We start from the raw sequence: 19672 nt of genomic DNA, 5'->3' as shown, positions 1-19672 counted from the left end.
GGAATCTGAGAGGAGCCACGAATTTCCTTCCACCCAGCGTTCCCCCACGTCTCCCGATAAAAATGATACCTCACTTGTGTGGGTAGGCCTAGAGCCCGTGACAGGAAATGCCCCAAAGCGCAACGTGGACACAGCCAAATTGGTGAAGGAAAACAGAGGTTTTTTTCAAAATGCCTACCTGTAGATTTTGGCCTGTAGCTCAGCCGCCACCTAGGGAAACCTACCAAACCTGTGCATTTCTGAAAACTAGAGACCTAGGGGAATCCAAGATGGGGTGACTTGTGTGGCTCGGACCAGGTTCTGTTACCCAGAATCCTTTGCAAACCTCAAAATTTGGCTAAAAAAACACATGTTCCTCACATTTCTGTGGCAGAAAGTTCTGGAATCTGAGAGGAGCCACGAATTTCCTAACACCCAGCGTTCCCCCACGTCTCCCGATAAAAATGATACCTGACTTGTGTGGGTAGGCCTAGCGCCCGTGACAGGAAATGCCCCAAAGCGCAACGTGGACACAGCCAAATTGGTGTAGGAAACAGAGGTGTTTTTTGCAAAGTGCCTACCTGTAGATTTTGGCCTGTAGCTCAGCCGCCACCTAGGGAAACCTACCAAACCTGTGCATTTCTGAAAACTAGAGACCTAGGGGAATCCAAGATGGGGTGACTTGTGTGGCTCGGACCAGGTTCTGTTACCCAGAATCCTTTGCAAACCTCAAAATTTGGCTAAAAAAACACATGTTCCTCACATTTCTGTGGCAGAAAGTTCTGGAATCTGAGGGGAGCCACGAATTTCCTTCCACCCAGCGTTCCCCCACGTCTCCCGATAAAAATGATACCTCACTTGTGTGGGTAGGCCTAGCGCCCGTGACAGGAAATGCCCCAAAGCGCAACGTGGACACAGCCAAATTGGTGAAGGAAACAGAGGTGTTTTTTGCAAAGTGCCTACCTGTAGATTTTGGCCTGTAGCTCAGCCGCCACCTAGGGAAACCTACCAAACCTGTGCATTTCTGAAAACTAGAGACCTAGGGGAATCCAAGATGGGGTGACTTGTGTGGCTCGGACCAGGTTCTGTTACCCAGAATCCTTTGCAAACCTTAAAATTTGGCTAAAAAAACACATGTTCCTCACATTTCTGTGGCAGAAAGTTCTGGAATCTGAGGGGAGCCACGAATTTCCTTCCACCCAGCGTTCCCTCACGTCTCCCGATAAAAATGATCCCTCACTTGTGTGGGTAGGCCTAGCGCCCGTGACAGGAAATGCCCCAAAGCGCAACGTTGACACAGCCAAATTGGTGAAGGAAAACAGAGGTGTTTTTTGCAAAGTGCCTACCTGTAGATTTTGGCCTGTAGCTCAGCCGCCACCTAGGGAAACCTACCAAACCTGTGCATTTCTGAAAACTAGAGACCTAGGGGAATCCAAGATGGGGTGACTTGTGTGGTTCGGACCAGGTTCTGTTACCCAGAATCCTTTGCAAACCTCAAAATTTGGCTAAAAAAACACATGTTCCTCACATTTCTGTGGCAGAAAGTTCTAGAATCTGAGAGGAGCCACGAATTTCCTTCCACCCAGCGTTCCCCCACGTCTCCCGATAAAAATGATCCCTCACTTGTGTGGGTAGGCCTAGCGCCCGTGACAGGAAATGCCCCAAAGCGCAACGTGGACACAGCCATATTGGTGAAGGAAAACAGAGGTGTTTTTTGCAAAGTGCCTACCTGTAGATTTTGGCCTGTAGCTCAGCCGCCACCTAGGGAAACCTACCAAACCTGTGCATTTCTGAAAACGAGAGACCTAGGGGAATCCAATATGGGGTGAGTTGTGTGGCTCGGACCAGGTTCTGTTACCCAGAATCCTTTGCAAACCTCAAAATTTGGCTAAAAAAACACATGTTCCTCACATTTCTGTGGCAGAAAGTTCTGGAATCTGAGAGGAGCCACGAATTTCCTTCCACCCAGCGTTCCCCCACGTCTCCCGATAAAAATGATACCTCACTTGTGTGGGTAGGCCTAGTGCCCGTGACAGGAAATGCCCCAAAGCGCAACGTGGACACAGCCAAATTGGTGAAGGAAACAGAGGTGTTTTTTGCAAAGTGCCTACCTGTAGATTTTGGCCTGTAGCTCAGCCGCCACCTAGGGAAACCTACCAAACCTGTGCATTTCTGAAAACTAGAGACCTAGGGGAATCCAAGATGGGGTGACTTGTGTGGCTCGGACCAGGTTCTGTTACCCAGAATCCTTTGCAAACCTCAAAATTTGGCTAAAAAAACACATGTTCCTCACATTTCTGTGGCAGAAAGTTCTGGAATTTGAGGGGAGCCACGAATTTCCTTCCACCCAGCGTTCCCCCACGTCTCCCGATAAAAATGATACCTCACTTGTGTGGGTAGGCCTAGCGCCCATGACAGGAAATGCCCCAAAGCGCAACGTGGACACAGCCAAATTGGTGAAGGAAAACAGAGGTGTTTTTTGCAAAGTGCCTACCTGTAGATTTTGGCCTGTAGCTCAGCCGCCACCTAGGGAAACCTACCAAACCTGTGCATTTCTGAAAACTAGAGACCTAGGGGAATCCAAGATGGGGTGACTTGTGTGGCTCGGACCAGGTTCTGTTACCCAGAATCCTTTGCAAACCTCAAAATTTGGCTAAAAAAACACATGTTTCTCACATTTCTGTGGCAGAAAGTTCTGGAATCTGAGAGGAGCCACGAATTTCCTTCCACCCAGCGTTCCCCCACGTCTCCCGATAAAAATGATACCTCACTTGTGTGGGTAGGCCTAGCGCCCGTGACAGGAAATGCCCCAAAGCGGAACGTGGACACAGCCAAATTGGTGAAGGAAAACAGAGGTGTTTTTTGCAAAGTGCCTACCTGTAGATTTTGGCCTGTAGCTCAGCCGCCACCTAGGGAAACCTACCAAACCTGTGCATTTCTGAAAACTAGAGACCTAGGGGAATCCAAGATGGGGTGACTTGTGTGGCTCGGACCAGGTTCTGTTACCCAGAATCCTTTGCAAACCTCTAAATTTGGCTAAAAAAACACATGTTCCTCACATTTCTGTGGCAGAAAGTTCTGGAATCTGAGAGGAGCCACGAATTTCCTTCCACCCAGCGTTCCCCCACGTCTCCCGATAAAAATGATACCTGACTTGTGTGGGTAGGCCTAGCGCCCGTGACAGGAAATGCCCCAAAGCGGAACGTGGACACAGCCAAATTGGTGAAGGAAACAGAGGTGTTTTTTGCAAAGTGCCTACCTGTAGATTTTGGCCTGTAGCTCAGCCGCCTCCTAGGGAAACCTACCAAACCTGTGCATTTCTGAAAACTAGACACCTAGGGGAATCCAAGATGGGGTGACTTGTGTGGCTCGGACCAGGTTCTGTTACCCAGAATCCTTTGCAAACCTCAAAATTTGGCTAAAAAAACAAATGTTCCTCACATTTCTGTGGCAGAAAGTTCTGGAATCTCTGGGGAGCCACGAATTTCCTTCCACCCAGCGTTCCCCCACGTCTCCCGATAAAAATGATACCTCACTTGTGTGGGTAGGCCTAGCGCCCATGACAGGAAATGCCCCAAAGCGCAACGTGGACACAGCCAAATTGGTGAAGGAAAACAAAGGTGTTTTTTGCAAAGTGCCTACCTGTAGATTTTGGCCTGTAGCTCAGCCGCCACCTAGGGAAACCTACCAAACCTGTGCATTTCTGAAAACTAGAGACCTAGGGGAATCCAAGATGGGGTGACTTGTGTGGCTCGGACCAGGTTCTGTTACCCAGAATCCTTTGCAAACCTCAAAATTTGGCTAAAAAAACACATGTTCCTCACACTTCTGTGGCAGAAAGTTCTGGAATCTGAGAGGAGCCACGAATTTCCTTCCACCCAGCGTTCCCCCACGTCTCCCGATAAAAATGATCCCTCACTTGTGTGGGTAGGCCTAGCGCCCGTGACAGGAAATGCCCCAAAGCTCAACGTGGACACAGCCAAATTGGTGAAGGAAAACAGAGGTGTTTTTTGCAAAGTGCCTACCTGTAGATTTTGGCCTGTAGCTCAGCCGCCACCTAGGGAAACCTACCAAACCTGTGCATTTCTGAAAACTAGAGACCTAGGGGAATCCAAGATGGGGTGACTTGTGTGGCTCGGACCAGGTTCTGTTACCCAGAATCCTTTGCAAACCTCAAAATTTGGCTAAAAAAACACATGTTCCTCACACTTCTGTGGCAGAAAGTTCTGGAATCTGAGAGGAGCCACGAATTTCCTTCCACCCAGCGTTCCCCCACGTCTCCCGATAAAAATGATCCCTCACTTGTGTGGGTAGGCCTAGCGCCCGTGACAGGAAATGCCCCAAAGCGCAACGTGGACACAGCCAAATTGGTGAAGGAAAACAGAGGTGTTTTTTGCAAAGTGCCTACCTGTAGATTTTGGCCTGTAGCTCAGCCGCCACCTAGGGAAACCTACCAAACCTGTGCATTTCTGAAAACTAGAGACCTAGGGGAATCCAAGATGGGGTGAGTTGTGTGGCTCGGACCAGGTTCTGTTACCCAGAATCCTTTGCAAACCTCAAAATTTGGCTAAAAAAACACATGTTCCTCACATTTCTGTGGCAGAAAGTTCTGGAATCTGAGAGGAGCCACGAATTTCCTTCCACCCAGCGTTCCCCCACGTCTCCCGATAAAAATGATACCTGACTTGTGTGGGTAGGCCTAGCGCCCGTGACAGGAAATGCCCCAAAGCGCAACGTGGACACAGCCAAATTGGTGTAGGAAACAGAGGTGTTTTTTGCAAAGTGCCTACCTGTAGATTTTGGCCTGTAGCTCAGCCGCCACCTAGGGAAACCTACCAAACCTGTGCATTTCTGAAAACTAGAGACCTAGGGGAATCCAAGATGGGGTGACTTGTGTGGCTCGGACCAGGTTCTGTTACCCAGAATCCTTTGCAAACCTCAAAATTTGGCTAAAAAAACACATGTTCCTCACATTTCTGTGGCAGAAAGTTCTGGAATCTGAGGGGAGCCACGAATTTCCTTCCACCCAGCGTTCCCCCACGTCTCCCGATAAAAATGATACCTCACTTGTGTGGGTAGGCCTAGCGCCCATGACAGGAAATGCCCCAAAGCGCAACGTGGACACAGCCAAATTGGTGAAGGAAAACAGAGGTGTTTTTTGCAAAGTGCCTACCTGTAGATTTTGGCCTGTAGCTCAGCCGCCACCTAGGGAAACCTACCAAACCTGTGCATTTCTGAAAACTAGAGACCTAGGGGAATCCAAGATGGGGTGACTTGTGTGGCTCGGACCAGGTTCTGTTACCCAGAATCCTTTGCAAACCTCAAAATTTGGCTAAAAAAACACATGTTTCTCACATTTCTGTGGCAGAAAGTTCTGGAATCTGAGAGGAGCCACGAATTTCCTTCCACCCAGCGTTCCCCCACGTCTCCCGATAAAAATGATACCTCACTTGTGTGGGTAGGCCTAGCGCCCGTGACAGGAAATGCCCCAAAGCGGAACGTGGACACAGCCAAATTGGTGAAGGAAAACAGAGGTGTTTTTTGCAAAGTGCCTACCTGTAGATTTTGGCCTGTAGCTCAGCCGCCACCTAGGGAAACCTACCAAACGTGTGCATTTCTGAAAACTAGAGACCTAGGGGAATCCAAGATGGGGTGACTTGTGTGGTTCGGACCAGGTTCTGTTACCCAGAATCCTTTGCAAACCTCAAAATTTGGCTAAAAAAACACATGTTCCTCACATTTCTGTGGCAGAAAGTTCTGGAATCTGAGAGGAGCCACGAATTTCCTTCCACCCAGCGTTCCCCCACGTCTCCCGATAAAAATGATCTCTCACTTGTGTGGGTAGGCCTAGCGCCCGTGACAGGAAATGCCCCAAAGCGCAACGTGGACACAGCCATATTGGTGAAGGAAAACAGAGGTGTTTTTTGCAAAGTGCCTACCTGTAGATTTTGGCCTGTAGCTCAGCCGCCACCTAGGGAAACCTACCAAACCTGTGCATTTCTGAAAACGAGAGACCTAGGGGAATCCAAGATGGGGTGAGTTGTGTGGCTCGGACCAGGTTCTGTTACCCAGAATCCTTTGCAAACCTCAAAATTTGGCTAAAAAAACACATGTTCCTCACATTTCTGTGGCAGAAAGTTCTGGAATCTGAGAGGAGCCACGAATTTCCTTCCACCCAGCGTTCCCCACGTCTCCCGATAAAAATGATACCTGACTTGTGTGGGTAGGCCTAGCGCCCGTGACAGGAAATGCCCCAAAGCGCAACGTGGACACAGCCAAATTGGTGTAGGAAACAGAGGTGTTTTTAGCAAAGTGCCTACCTGTAGATTTTGGCCTGTAGCTCAGCCGCCACCTAGGGAAACCTTCCAAACCTGTGCATTTCTGAAAACTAGAGACCTAGGGGAATCCAAGATGGGGTGACTTGTGTGGCTCGGACCAGGTTCTGTTACCCAGAATCCTTTGCAAACCTCAAAATTTGGCTAAAAAAACACATGTTCCTCACATTTCTGTGGCAGAAAGTTCTGGAATCTGAGGGGAGCCACGAATTTCCTTCCACCCAGCGTTCCCCCACGTCTCCCGATAAAAATGATACCTCACTTGTGTGGGTAGGCCTAGCGCCCATGACAGGAAATGCCCCAAAGCGCAACGTGGACACAGCCAAATTGGTGAAGGAAAACAAAGGTGTTTTTTGCAAAGTGCCTACCTGTAGATTTTGGCCTGTAGCTCAGCCGCCACCTAGCGAAACCTACCAAACCTGTGCATTTCTGAAAACTAGAGACCTAGGGGAATCCAAGATGGGGTGACTTGTGTGGCTCGGACCAGGTTCTGTTACCCAGAATCCTTTGCCAACCTCAAAATTTGGCTAAAAAAACACATGTTCCTCACATTTCTGTGGCAGAAAGTTCTGGAATCTGAGAGGAGCCACAAATTTCCTTCCGCCCAGCGTTCCCCCACGTCTCCCGGTAAAAATGATACCTCACTTGTGTGGGTAGGCCTAGCGCCCGTGACAGGAAATGCCCCAAAGCGGAACGTGGACACAGCCAAATTGGTGAAGGAAAACAGAGGTGTTTTTTGCAAAGTGCCTACCTGTAGATTTTGGCCTGTAGCTCAGCCGCCACCTAGGGAAACCTACCAAACCTGTGCATTTCTGAAAACTAGAGACCTAGGGGAATCCAAGATGGGGTGACTTGTGTGGCTCGGACCAGGTTCTGTTACCCAGAATCCTTTGCAAACCTCTAAATTTGGCTAAAAAAACACATGTTCCTCACATTTCTGTGGCAGAAAGTTCTGGAATCTGAGAGGAGCCACGAATTTCCTTCCACCCAGCGTTCCCCCACGTCTCCCGATAAAAATGATACCTGACTTGTGTGGGTAGGCCTAGCGCCCGTGACAGGAAATGCCCCAAAGCGGAACGTGGACACAGCCAAATTGGTGAAGGAAACAGAGGTGTTTTTTGCAAAGTGCCTACCTGTAGATTTTGGCCTGTAGCTCAGCCGCCACCTAGGGAAACCTACCAAACCTGTGCATTTCTGAAAACTAGAGACCTAGGGGAATCCAAGATGGGGTGACTTGTGTGGCTCGGACCAGGTTCTGTTACCCAGAATCCTTTGCAAACCTCAAAATTTGGCTAAAAAAACACATGTTCCTCACATTTCTGTGGCAGAAAGTTCTGGAATCTGAGGGGAGCCACGAATTTCCTTCCACCCAGCGTTCCCCCACGTCTCCCGATAAAAATGATACCTCACTTGTGTGGGTAGGCCTAGCGCCCATGACAGGAAATGCCCCAAAGCGCAACGTGGACACAGCCAAATTGGTGAAGGAAAACAAAGGTGTTTTTTGCAAAGTGCCTACCTGTAGATTTTGGCCTGTAGCTCAGCCGCCACCTAGGGAAACCTACCAAACCTGTGCATTTCTGAAAACTAGAGACCTAGGGGAATCCAAGATGGGGTGACTTGTGTGGCTCGGACCAGGTTCTGTTACCCAGAATCCTTTGCAAACCTCTAAATTTGGCTAAAAAAACACATGTTCCTCACATTTCTGTGGCAGAAAGTTCTGGAATCTGAGAGGAGCCACGAATTTCCTTCCACCCAGCGTTCCCCCACGTCTCCCGATAAAAATGATACCTGACTTGTGTGGGTAGGCCTAGCGCCCGTGACAGGAAATGCCCCAAAGCGGAACGTGGACACAGCCAAATTGGTGAAGGAAACAGAGGTGTTTTTTGCAAAGTGCCTACCTGTAGATTTTGGCCTGTAGCTCAGCCGCCACCTAGGGAAACCTACCAAACCTGTGCATTTCTGAAAACTAGAGACCTAGGGGAATCCAAGATGGGGTGACTTGTGTGGCTCGGACCAGGTTCTGTTACCCAGAATCCTTTGCAAACCTCAAAATTTGGCTAAAAAAACACATGTTCCTCACATTTCTGTGGCAGAAAGTTCTGGAATCTGAGGGGAGCCACGAATTTCCTTCCACCCAGCGTTCCCCCACGTCTCCCGATAAAAATGATACCTCACTTGTGTGGGTAGGCCTAGCGCCCATGACAGGAAATGCCCCAAAGCGCAACGTGGACACAGCCAAATTGGTGAAGGAAAACAAAGGTGTTTTTTGCAAAGTGCCTACCTGTAGATTTTGGCCTGTAGCTCAGCCGCCACCTAGGGAAACCTACCAAACCTGTGCATTTCTGAAAACTAGAGACCTAGGGGAATCCAAGATGGGGTGACTTGTGTGGCTCGGACCAGGTTCTGTTACCCAGAATCCTTTGCAAACCTCAAAATTTGGCTAAAAAAACACATGTTCCTCACATTTCTGTGGCAGAAAGTTCTGGAATCTGAGGGGAGCCACGAATTTCCTTCCACCCAGCGTTCCCCCACGTCTCCCGATAAAAATGATACCTCACTTGTGTGGGTAGGCCTAGCGCCCATGACAGGAAATGCCCCAAAGCGCAACGTGGACACAGCCAAATTGGTGAAGGAAAACAGAGGTGTTTTTTGCAAAGTGCCTAACTGTAGATTTTGGCCTGTAGCTCAGCCGCCACCTAGGGAAACCTACCTAATCTGTGCATTTCTGAAAACTAGAGACCTAGGGGAATCCAAGATGGGGTGACTTGTGTGGCTCGGACCAGGTTCTGTTACCCAGAATCCTTTGCAAACCTCAAAATTTGGCTAAAAAAACACATGTTCCTCACATTTCTGTGGCAGAAAGTTCTGGAATCTGAGGGGAGCCACGAATTTCCATCCACCCAGCGTTCCCCCACGTCTCCCGATAAAAATGATACCTCACTTGTGTGGGTAGGCCTAGCGCCCGTGACAGGAAATGCCCCAAAGCGCAACGTGGACACAGCCAAATTGGTGAAGGAAAACAGAGGTGTTTTTTGCAAAGTGCCTAACTGTAGATTTTGGCCTGTAGCTCAGCCGCCACCTAGGGAAACCTACCAAACCTGTGCATTTCTGAAAACTAGAGACCTAGGGGAATCCAAGATGGGGTGACTTGTGTGGCTCGGACCAGGTTCTGTTACCCAGAATCCTTTGCAAACCTCAAAATTTGGCTAAAAAAACACATGTTTCTCACATTTCTGTGGCAGAAAGTTCTGGAATCTGAGAGGAGCCACGAATTTCCTTCCACCCAGCGTTCCCCCACGTCTCCCGATAAAAATGATCCCTCACTTGTGTGGGTAGGCCTAGCGCCCGTGACAGGAAATGCCCCAAAGCGCAACGTTGACACAGCCAAATTGGTGAAGGAAAACAGAGGTGTTTTTTGCAAAGTGCCTACCTGTAGATTTTGGCCTGTAGCTCAGCCGCCACCTAGGGAAACCTACCAAACCTGTGCATTTCTGAAAACTAGAGACCTAGGGGAATCCAAGATGGGGTGACTTGTGTGGTTCGGACCAGGTTCTGTTACCCAGAATCCTTTGCAAACCTCAAAATTTGGCTAAAAAAACACATGTTCCTCACACTTCTGTGGCAGAAAGTTCTGGAATCTGAGAGGAGCCACGAATTTCCTTCCACCCAGCGTTCCCCCACGTCTCCCGATAAAAATGATCCCTCACTTGTGTGGGTAGGCCTAGCGCCCGTGACAGGAAATGCCCCAAAGCGCAACGTGGACACAGCCAAATTGGTGAAGGAAAACAGAGGTGTTTTTTGCAAAGTGCCTACCTGTAGATTTTGGCCTGTAGCTCAGCCGCCACCTAGGGAAACCAACCAAACCTGTGCATTTCTGAAAACTAGAGACCTAGGGGAATCCAAGATGGGGTGACTTGTGTGGCTCGGACCAGGTTCTGTTACCCAGAATCCTTTGCAAACCTCAAAATTTGGCTAAAAAAACACATGTTCCTCACACTTCTGTGGCAGAAAGTTCTGGAATCTGAGAGGAGCCACGAATTTCCTTCCACCCAGCGTTCCCCCACGTCTCCCGATAAAAATGATTCCTCACTTGTGTGGGTAGGCCTAGCGCCCGTGACGGGAAATGCCCCAAAGCGCAACGTGGACACAGCCAAATTGGTGAAGGAAAACAGAGGTGTTTTTTGCAAAGTGCCTACCTGTAGATTTTGGCCTGTAGCTCAGCCGCCACCTAGGGAAACCTACCAAACCTGTGCATTTCTGAAAACTAGAGACCTAGGGGAATCCAAGATGGGGTGACTTGTGTGGCTCGGACCAGGTTCTGTTACCCAGAATCCTTTGCAAACCTCAAAATTTGACTAAAAAAACACATGTTCCTCACATTTCTGTGGCAGAAAGTTCTGGAATCTGAGAGGAGCCACGAATTTCCTTCCACCCAGCGTTCCCCCACGCCTCCCGATAAAAATGATACCTCACTTGTGTGGGTAGGCCTAGAGCCCGTGACAGGAAATGCCCCAAAGCGCAACGTGGACACAGCCAAATTGGTGAAGGAAAACAGAGGTTTTTTGCAAAATGCCTACCTGTAGATTTTGGCCTGTAGCTCAGCCGCCACCTAGGGAAACCTACCAAACCTGTGCATTTCTGAAAACTAGAGACCTAGGGGAATCCAAGATGGGGTGACTTGTGTGGCTCGGACCAGGTTCTGTTACCCAGAATCCTTTGCAAACCTCAAAATTTGGCTAAAAAAACACATGTTCCTCACATTTCTGTGGCAGAAAGTTCTGGAATCTGAGAGGAGCCACGAATTTCCTAACACCCAGCGTTCCCCCACGTCTCCCGATAAAAATGATACCTGACTTGTGTGGGTAGGCCTAGCGCCCGTGACAGGAAATGCCCCAAAGCGCAACGTGGACACAGCCAAATTGGTGTAGGAAACAGAGGTGTTTTTTGCAAAGTGCCTACCTGTAGATTTTGGCCTGTAGCTCAGCCGCCACCTAGGGAAACCTACCAAACCTGTGCATTTCTGAAAACTAGAGACCTAGGGGAATCCAACATGGGGTGACTTGTGTGGCTCGGACCAGGTTCTGTTACCCAGAATCCTTTGCAAACCTTAAAATTTGGCTAAAAAAACACATGTTCCTCACATTTCTGTGGCAGAAAGTTCTGGAATCTGAGGGGAGCCACGAATTTCCTTCCACCCAGCGTTCCCTCACGTCTCCCGATAAAAATGATCCCTCACTTGTGTGGGTAGGCCTAGCGCCCGTGACAGGAAATGCCCCAAAGCGCAACGTTGACACAGCCAAATTGGTGAAGGAAAACAGAGGTGTTTTTTGCAAAGTGCCTACCTGTAGATTTTGGCCTGTAGCTCAGCCGCCACCTAGGGAAACCTACCAAACCTGTGCATTTCTGAAAACTAGAGACCTAGGGGAATCCAAGATGGGGTGACTTGTGTGGTTCGGACCAGGTTCTGTTACCCAGAATCCTTTGCAAACCTCAAAATTTGGCTAAAAAAACACATGTTCCTCACATTTCTGTGGCAGAAAGTTCTAGAATCTGAGAGGAGCCACGAATTTCCTTCCACCCAGCGTTCCCCCACGTCTCCCGATAAAAATGATCCCTCACTTGTGTGGGTAGGCCTAGCGCCCGTGACAGGAAATGCCCCAAAGCGCAACGTGGACACAGCCATATTGGTGAAGGAAAACAGAGGTGTTTTTTGCAAAGTGCCTACCTGTAGATTTTGGCCTGTAGCTCAGCCGCCACCTAGGGAAACCTACCAAACCTGTGCATTTCTGAAAACGAGAGACCTAGGGGAATCCAAGATGGGGTGAGTTGTGTGGCTCGGACCAGGTTCTGTTACCCAGAATCCTTTGCAAACCTCAAAATTTGGCTAAAAAAACACATGTTCCTCACATTTCTGTGGCAGAAAGTTCTGGAATCTGAGAGGAGCCACGAATTTCCTTCCACCCAGCGTTCCCCCACGTCTCCTGATAAAAATGATCCCTCACTTGTGTGGGTAGGCCTAGCGCCCGTGACAGGAAATGCCCCAAAGCGGAACGTGGACACAGCCAAATTGGTGAAGGAAAACAGAGGTGTTTTTTGCAAAGTGCCTACCTGTAGATTTTGGCCTGTATCTCAGCCGCCACCTAGGGAAACCTACCAAACCTGTGCATTTCTGAAAACTAGAGACCTAGGGGAATACAGGATGGGGTGACTTGTGTGGCTCGGACCAGGTTCTGTTACCCAGAATCCTTTGCAAACCTCTAAATTTGGCTAAAAAAACACATGTTCCTCACATTTCTGTGGCAGAAAGTTCTGGAATCTGAGAGGAGCCACGAATTTCCTTCCACCCAGCGTTCCCCCACGTCTCCCGATAAAAATGATACCTGACTTGTGTGGGTAGGCCTAGCGCCCGTGACAGGAAATGCCCCAAAGCGCAACGTGGACACAGCCAAATTGGTGAAGGAAACAGAGGTGTTTTTTGCAAAGTGCCTACCTGTAGATTTTGGCCTGTAGCTCAGCCGCCACCTAGGGAAACCTACCAAACCTGTGCATTTCTGAAAACTAGAGACCTAGGGGAATCCAAGATGGGGTGACTTGTGTGGCTCGGACCAGGTTCTGTTACCCAGAATCCTTTGCAAACCTCAAAATTTGGCTAAAAAAACACATGTTCCTCACACTTCTGTGGCAGAAAGTTCTGGAATCTGAGAGGAGCCACGAATTTCCTTCCACCCAGCGTTCCCCCACGTCTCCCGATAAAAATGATCCCTCACTTGTGTGGGTAGGCCTAGCGCCCGTGACAGGAAATGCCCCAAAGCGCAACGTGGACACAGCCAAATTGGTGAAGGAAAACAGAGGTGTTTTTTGCAAAGTGCCTACCTGTAGATTTTGGCCTGTAGCTCAGCCGCCACCTAGGGAAACCTACCAAACCTGTGCATTTCTGAAAACTAGAGACCTAGGGGAATCCAAGATGGGGTGACTTGTGTGGCTCGGACCAGGTTCTGTTACCCAGAATCCTTTGCAAACCTCAAAATTTGGCTAAAAAAACACATGTTCCTCACACTTCTGTGGCAGAAAGTTCTGGAATCTGAGAGGAGCCACGAATTTCCTTCCACCCAGCGTTCCCCCACGTCTCCCGATAAAAATGATCCCTCACTTGTGTGGGTAGGCCTAGCGCCCGTGACAGGAAATGCCCCAAAGCGCAACGTGGACACAGCCAAATTGGTGAAGGAAAACAGAGGTGTTTTTTGCAAAGTGCCTACCTGTAGATTTTGGCCTGTAGCTCAGCCGCCACCTAGGGAAACCTACCAAACCTGTGCATTTCTGAAAACTAGAGACCTAGGGGAATCCAAGATGGGGTGAGTTGTGTGGCTCGGACCAGGTTCTGTTACCCAGAATCCTTTGCAAACCTCAAAATTTGGCTAAAAAAACACATGTTCCTCACATTTCTGTGGCAGAAAGTTCTGGAATCTGAGAGGAGCCACGAATTTCCTTCCACCCAGCGTTCCCCCACGTCTCCCGATAAAAATGATACCTGACTTGTGTGGGTAGGCCTAGCGCCCGTGACAGGAAATGCCCCAAAGCGCAACGTGGACACAGCCAAATTGGTGTAGGAAACAGAGGTGTTTTTTGCAAAGTGCCTACCTGTAGATTTTGGCCTGTAGCTCAGCCGCCACCTAGGGAAACCTACCAAACCTGTGCATTTCTGAAAACTAGAGACCTAGGGGAATCCAAGATGGGGTGACTTGTGTGGCTCGGACCAGGTTCTGTTACCCAGAATCCTTTGCAAACCTCAAAATTTGGCTAAAAAAACACATGTTCCTCACATTTCTGTGGCAGAAAGTTCTGGAATCTGAGGGGAGCCACGAATTTCCTTCCACCCAGCGTTCCCCCACGTCTCCCGATAAAAATGATACCTCACTTGTGTGGGTAGGCCTAGCGCCCATGACAGGAAATGCCCCAAAGCGCAACGTGGACACAGCCAAATTGGTGAAGGAAAACAGAGGTGTTTTTTGCAAAGTGCCTACCTGTAGATTTTGGCCTGTAGCTCAGCCGCCACCTAGGGAAACCTACCAAACCTGTGCATTTCTGAAAACTAGAGACCTAGGGGAATCCAAGATGGGGTGACTTGTGTGGCTCGGACCAGGTTCTGTTACCCAGAATCCTTTGCAAACCTCAAAATTTGGCTAAAAAAACACATGTTTCTCACATTTCTGTGGCAGAAAGTTCTGGAATCTGAGAGGAGCCACGAATTTCCTTCCACCCAGCGTTCCCCCACGTCTCCCGATAAAAATGATACCTCACTTGTGTGGGTAGGCCTAGCGCCCGTGACAGGAAATGCCCCAAAGCGCAACGTGGACACAGCCAAATTGGTGAAGGAAAACAAAGGTGTTTTTTGCAAAGTGCCTACCTGTAGATTTTGGCCTGTAGCTCAGCCGCCACCTAGGGAAACCTACCAAACCTGTGCATTTCTGAAAACTAGAGACCTAGGGGAATCCAAGATGGGGTGACTTGTGTGGCTCGGACCAGGTTCTGTTACCCAGAATCCTTTGCAAACCTCAAAATTTGGCTAAAAAAACACATGTTCCTCACATTTCTGTGGCAGAAAGTTCTGGAATCTGAGGGGAGCCACGAATTTCCTTCCACCCAGCGTTCCCTCACGTCTCCCGATAAAAATGATCCCTCACTTGTGTGGGTAGGCCTAGCGCCCGTGACAGGAAATGCCCCAAAGCGCAACGTTGACACAGCCAAATTGGTGAAGGAAAACAGAGGTGTTTTTTGCAAAGTGCCTACCTGTAGATTTTGGCCTGTAGCTCAGCCGCCACCTAGGGAAACCTACCAAACCTGTGCATTTCTGAAAACTAGAGACCTAGGGGAATCCAAGATGGGGTGACTTGTGTGGTTCGGACCAGGTTCTGTTACCCAGAATCCTTTGCAAACCTCAAAATTTGGCTAAAAAAACACATGTTCCTCACATTTCTGTGGCAGAAAGTTCTAGAATCTGAGAGGAGCCACGAATTTCCTTCCACCCAGCGTTCCCCCACGTCTCCCGATAAAAATGATCCCTCACTTGTGTGGGTAGGCCTAGCGCCCGTGACAGGAAATGCCCCAAAGCGCAACGTGGACACAGCCATATTGGTGAAGGAAAACAGAGGTGTTTTTTGCAAAGTGCCTACCTGTAGATTTTGGCCTGTAGCTCAGCCGCCACCTAGGGAAACCTACCAAACCTGTGCATTTCTGAAAACGAGAGACCTAGGGGAATCCAATATGGGGTGAGTTGTGTGGCTCGGACCAGGTTCTGTTACCCAGAATCCTTTGCAAACCTCAAAATTTGGCTAAAAAAACACATGTTCCTCACATTTCTGTGGCAGAAAGTTCTGGAATCTGAGAGGAGCCACGAATTTCCTTCCACCCAGCGTTCCCCCACGTCTCCCGATAAAAATGATACCTCACTTGTGTGGGTAGGCCTAGTGCCCGTGACAGGAAATGCCCCAAAGCGCAACGTGGACACAGCCAAATTGGTGAAGGAAACAGAGGTGTTTTTTGCAAAGTGCCTACCTGTAGATTTTGGCCTGTAGCTCAGCCGCCACCTAGGGAAACCTACCAAACCTGTGCATTTCTGAAAACTAGAGACCTAGGGGAATCCAAGATGGGGTGACTTGTGTGGCTCGGACCAGGTTCTGTTACCCAGAATCCTTTGCAAACCTCAAAATTTGGCTAAAAAAACACATGTTCCTCACATTTCTGTGGCAGAAAGTTCTGGAATCTGAGGGGAGCCACGAATTTCCTTCCACCCAGCGTTCCCCCACGTCTCCCGATAAAAATGATACCTCACTTGTGTGGGTAGGCCTAGCGCCCATGACAGGAAATGCCCCAAAGCGCAACGTGGACACAGCCAAATTGGTGAAGGAAAACAGAGGTGTTTTTTGCAAAGTGCCTACCTGTAGATTTTGGCCTGTAGCTCAGCCGCCACCTAGGGAAACCTACCAAACCTGTGCATTTCTGAAAACTAGAGACCTAGGGGAATCCAAGATGGGGTGACTTGTGTGGCTCGGACCAGGTTCTGTTACCCAGAATCCTTTGCAAACCTCAAAATTTGGCTAAAAAAACACATGTTTCTCACATTTCTGTGGCAGAAAGTTCTGGAATCTGAGAGGAGCCACGAATTTCCTTCCACCCAGCGTTCCCCCACGTCTCCCGATAAAAATGATACCTCACTTGTGTGGGTAGGCCTAGCGCCCGTGACAGGAAATGCCCCAAAGCGGAACGTGGACACAGCCAAATTGGTGAAGGAAAACAGAGGTGTTTTTTGCAAAGTGCCTACCTGTAGATTTTGGCCTGTAGCTCAGCCGCCACCTAGGGAAACCTACCAAACCTGTGCATTTCTGAAAACTAGAGACCTAGGGGAATCCAAGATGGGGTGACTTGTGTGGCTCGGACCAGGTTCTGTTACCCAGAATCCTTTGCAAACCTCTAAATTTGGCTAAAAAAACACATGTTCCTCACATTTCTGTGGCAGAAAGTTCTGGAATCTGAGAGGAGCCACGAATTTCCTTCCACCCAGCGTTCCCCCACGTCTCCCGATAAAAATGATACCTGACTTGTGTGGGTAGGCCTAGCGCCCGTGACAGGAAATGCCCCAAAGCGGAACGTGGACACAGCCAAATTGGTGAAGGAAACAGAGGTGTTTTTTGCAAAGTGCCTACCTGTAGATTTTGGCCTGTAGCTCAGCCGCCTCCTAGGGAAACCTACCAAACCTGTGCATTTCTGAAAACTAGAGACCTAGGGGAATCCAAGATGGGGTGACTTGTGTGGCTCGGACCAGGTTCTGTTACCCAGAATCCTTTGCAAACCTCAAAATTTGGCTAAAAAAACAAATGTTCCTCACATTTCTGTGGCAGAAAGTTCTGGAATCTCTGGGGAGCCACGAATTTCCTTCCACCCAGCGTTCCCCCACGTCTCCCGATAAAAATGATACCTCACTTGTGTGGGTAGGCCTAGCGCCCATGACAGGAAATGCCCCAAAGCGCAACGTGGACACAGCCAAATTGGTGAAGGAAAACAAAGGTGTTTTTTGCAAAGTGCCTACCTGTAGATTTTGGCCTGTAGCTCAGCCGCCACCTAGGGAAACCTACCAAACCTGTGCATTTCTGAAAACTAGAGACCTAGGGGAATCCAAGATGGGGTGACTTGTGTGGCTCGGACCAGGTTCTGTTACCCAGAATCCTTTGCAAACCTCAAAATTTGGCTAAAAAAACACATGTTCCTCACACTTCTGTGGCAGAAAGTTCTGGAATCTGAGAGGAGCCACGAATTTCCTTCCACCCAGCGTTCCCCCACGTCTCCCGATAAAAATGATCCCTCACTTGTGTGGGTAGGCCTAGCGCCCGTGACAGGAAATGCCCCAAAGCTCAACGTGGACACAGCCAAATTGGTGAAGGAAAACAGAGGTGTTTTTTGCAAAGTGCCTACCTGTAGATTTTGGCCTGTAGCTCAGCCGCCACCTAGGGAAACCTACCAAACCTGTGCATTTCTGAAAACTAGAGACCTAGGGGAATCCAAGATGGGGTGACTTGTGTGGCTCGGACCAGGTTCTGTTACCCAGAATCCTTTGCAAACCTCAAAATTTGGCTAAAAAAACACATGTTCCTCACACTTCTGTGGCAGAAAGTTCTGGAATCTGAGAGGAGCCACGAATTTCCTTCCACCCAGCGTTCCCCCACGTCTCCCGATAAAAATGATCCCTCACTTGTGTGGGTAGGCCTAGCGCCCGTGACAGGAAATGCCCCAAAGCGCAACGTGGACACAGCCAAATTGGTGAAGGAAAACAGAGGTGTTTTTTGCAAAGTGCCTACCTGTAGATTTTGGCCTGTAGCTCAGCCGCCACCTAGGGAAACCTACCAAACCTGTGCATTTCTGAAAACTAGAGACCTAGGGGAATCCAAGATGGGGTGAGTTGTGTGGCTCGGACCAGGTTCTGTTACCCAGAATCCTTTGCAAACCTCAAAATTTGGCTAAAAAAACACATGTTCCTCACATTTCTGTGGCAGAAAGTTCTGGAATCTGAGAGGAGCCACGAATTTCCTTCCACCCAGCGTTCCCCCACGTCTCCCGATAAAAATGATACCTGACTTGTGTGGGTAGGCCTAGCGCCCGTGACAGGAAATGCCCCAAAGCGCAACGTGGACACAGCCAAATTGGTGTAGGAAACAGAGGTGTTTTTTGCAAAGTGCCTACCTGTAGATTTTGGCCTGTAGCTCAGCCGCCACCTAGGGAAACCTACCAAACCTGTGCATTTCTGAAAACTAGAGACCTAGGGGAATCCAAGATGGGGTGACTTGTGTGGCTCGGACCAGGTTCTGTTACCCAGAATCCTTTGCAAACCTCAAAATTTGGCTAAAAAAACACATGTTCCTCACATTTCTGTGGCAGAAAGTTCTGGAATCTGAGGGGAGCCACGAATTTCCTTCCACCCAGCGTTCCCCCACGTCTCCCGATAAAAATGATACCTCACTTGTGTGGGTAGGCCTAGCGCCCATGACAGGAAATGCCCCAAAGCGCAACGTGGACACAGCCAAATTGGTGAAGGAAAACAGAGGTGTTTTTTGCAAAGTGCCTACCTGTAGATTTTGGCCTGTAGCTCAGCCGCCACCTAGGGAAACCTACCAAACCTGTGCATTTCTGAAAACTAGAGACCTAGGGGAATCCAAGATGGGGTGACTTGTGTGGCTCGGACCAGGTTCTGTTACCCAGAATCCTTTGCAAACCTCAAAATTTGGCTAAAAAAAACACATGTTTCTCACATTTCTGTGGCAGAAAGTTCTGGAATCTGAGAGGAGCCACGAATTTCCTTCCACCCAGCGTTCCCCCACGTCTCCCGATAAAAATGATCTCTCACTTGTGTGGGTAGGCCTAGCGCCCGTGACAGGAAATGCCCCAAAGCGCAACGTGGACACAGCCATATTGGTGAAGGAAAACAGAGGTGTTTTTTGCAAAGTGCCTACCTGTAGATTTTGGCCTGTAGCTCAGCCGCCACCTAGGGAAACCTACCAAACCTGTGCATTTCTGAAAACGAGAGACCTAGGGGAATCCAAGATGGGGTGAGTTGTGTGGCTCGGACCAGGTTCTGTTACCCAGAATCCTTTGCAAACCTCAAAATTTGGCTAAAAAAACACATGTTCCTCACATTTCTGTGGCAGAAAGTTCTGGAATCTGAGAGGAGCCACGAATTTCCTTCCACCCAGCGTTCCCCACGTCTCCCGATAAAAATGATACCTGACTTGTGTGGGTAGGCCTAGCGCCCGTGACAGGAAATGCCCCAAAGCGCAACGTGGACACAGCCAAATTGGTGTAGGAAACAGAGG

This window comes from Pleurodeles waltl, chromosome 3_1, assembly GCF_031143425.1.
Source record: "Pleurodeles waltl isolate 20211129_DDA chromosome 3_1, aPleWal1.hap1.20221129, whole genome shotgun sequence".
Lineage (NCBI taxonomy): Eukaryota > Metazoa > Chordata > Amphibia > Caudata > Salamandridae > Pleurodeles > Pleurodeles waltl.
Note: the sequence above shows the minus strand (reverse complement) of the source record.